Source organism: Prunus avium, chromosome 6 (assembly GCF_965620075.1).
Source record: "Prunus avium chromosome 6, drPruAviu1.hap1.1, whole genome shotgun sequence".
Lineage (NCBI taxonomy): Eukaryota > Viridiplantae > Streptophyta > Magnoliopsida > Rosales > Rosaceae > Prunus > Prunus avium.
This window is the reverse complement of record NC_142289.1, coordinates 30,855,030-30,857,548: the sequence shown is the minus strand read 5'-3', so window position 1 is coordinate 30,857,548 and position 2,519 is coordinate 30,855,030. Positions and strand designations below refer to the sequence as shown.

The following is a 2,519-nucleotide window of genomic DNA, read 5'->3' as shown; positions in this document are numbered from 1 at the left end:
CCGTCGCACAATAATTCGTCGCACAAACAACGTGCGACGAAAACTTTGTCGCGCAATCTGCTGTCGCGCAATTTTTTGGCGCGAAATGCTATCGACAGTAGTCCGTTCTTCGCGCCTTTTTTTTCGCGACGATATTTTTTACTTGTCGCGCAAAATACCTTCGCGCGACGAGAAATACTGTCGCGCAAAGTTCACCACCAAATAAATTTTTCCGCGCGTTTTCCCAGCTACTTTATGCGACGCTCTTTGTTTTGGTCGCGCAAACAGTAATTTGCGCGACGATTAATTTTGTCGTACAAAATTGCGCTACGATTTATGTTACCCGTCGCGCAAAACATCTATGTGGGACGAATTATCCTCCGTCGCGCAAAAAGCCGTCGCGCAAAGGCTAAAATGTAGTAGTGATTCCACTCCGCTCAGTGTTATCCCTTGGTTGTTCTCCAATCAGTTCCCGCTTCCCTTTGTTGTAGCAGATAACCCGCAAATCGATTTCTCGTGTTTATCTTGGAAAGTGTGTAGAGTCACGGCGTGCTTGCACCACCTCCTTCCCTGTCCTGATTCCCTGGGGTTGCCTTGAGTGTTGCTGGTTTATGGTGGTTGTTTGGTGGTGCTTCTGCATTTATGTGGTTTTTGTTGCAATATTGTTTTTAATTTTTTTTAGTTTTGTTTATCTGTTGATATCATTATCTGGGGTAGTCTGTTGCTCCTGTTCATTGATATTGCAAATCAGATCTGTGCTTCCTTGTATTGTTGTATTTGTTCCATCCTTTATGGTGAGTTTTTTGTAATGAAATTTCATCCTTCGACCAAGAAAAAAAAAAACCATAGGACTCAGCCAGGGAAATTTTTTTCTCTGGTTCTTCTTCCTTTTTCTATACAAGCGCGCATCTCCCTTCTTCTCCCAAATTCTTCTTGTCTCTCCAGTCGAAAAATTCTCTCTTCTCATTCATTCATATAGAGGAGTTATATCCCCTTTATATTTTATTCTTTTGATCCCTTGTACATTGACTTTTCTTGTGTGTTTGTGGCTTCCGCAAAAGTTCCTATTTGTTTTCGGACATCAGTAGGATCTACATCATAAAAAATTGGTAGAATGGTGTCGACGTCCATGCAGTCAACAATCTTTGAAACCTCATCTAGGCACCAGGATGAAGAAGCATAGTTTGGTGAGAGGATAACGATCGCAATCCGTGATTCTTCGATTGCTCTCAGTAAATTTGGTGAAATAGCTGTACCTCTTACAAGTTCATTGTCGTCCCTGAAAGTTGTAATTGAGCGGAACCACAATCTGTGATATAGATGAGCTGTAAAACGCCTGCGAGTGTCTATGCCCCTAAAACTCAAGAACACATGGTATTTCCATAGAAAAGTTGAAGGAGCAGAAGTGGAGGCTCTTTGGCTGCTGAAAGCCATTCGGCAGTGGTTGCAAGTAATCTGCTAGAAACGCAAAAGATACAAGAACTTTTGGTAGAATATTAGAGTGAAAAAACATAAAACTGAATACTATTTCAGATGCTGAAATAACCTGTAAGATTGCTATACAAATCTGTCAATTAATACAAGCAAGATCGTAAAAGCCACGAAAATGAAACTGGAACAAGGAATGGAAATCGCAGAGAGAGAGAGAGATAAGGTACATCACGTGTGTGAAAGGTGAAACAATCGAAGAACATAGAGAAAAATTATGAGAGGGCGGCAGGGGTGTGTTGGTGAAACCAAAGAAGAGACATTGGAAGAGATGTCGTTTGACTTTGTTGAGGGAGTGGAAAATGGGTCCACCCTTTCTCTCCGCTCTTTGAGATTTCAGCTCTCAAGTTTTTCCTTTCTTACCCCGTCGTTGGTTAAGGAGTTTTTGTTTTTACTGGCTGTAGATTCTTTTCCATTTTTTGTGTGTATGATTTCCAGTCTCTCCGTGTGGAGGCTGGCATTTTAGTAAGGACATGCTGCTTGCCTCATTACCTAGGGACATTCCTCCTTCCAACAAATTACTATACAACAAATATGCAAAAATAATTAATCAATAACACCCAAAAAAAAAAAATGATATCTGCATTGGATGTGAAAGGAATGTCATTCCATGTTTCTTGTATGGAAGGAATTTTTTTTTCTTTTATGTAAGACTGAGAGAACTAGGTCATGAAGGTTTGACAGTGACCACTTTAATGTTTGGTGTATGGTTCATATCAATTTTCTGTGAGCAATTTAGATTTTATCACTACAAAGTGTGCCTTCCCAGAACACGATCACACTTTTGGCCCAACACAACAGGGCGCCAATTTGTGATGCCGTTTTGCGGATCAACACCATTAGATGTAAATTAAAAATAAATAAATATATTTCCTAAAGAAACCTGAAATCTAATGCCTTTCTTCCTCTTGTTCTTCTTTCTTTTTCTCTACAAGCGCGTGTCTCCCTTCTTCTCCCAAATTCTTCTCGTCTCTTCAGTCCAAAAATTCCCCCTTTCTTTTTCCCATTAGATTTTTTTATATTAAGGGTTGGGTTCGTTTAATTTGAGTTTG

At 40.0% G+C, this 2,519-nt stretch overlaps 1 pseudogene; it reads right to left on the bottom strand.

The window, feature by feature from the left end:
* Positions 1–981: 981 nt before the first annotated feature.
* LOC110755429 (toll/interleukin-1 receptor-like protein pseudogene) lies at positions 982–1,413 on the bottom strand (annotated as a pseudogene).
* Positions 1,414–2,519: the final 1,106 nt, after the last annotated feature.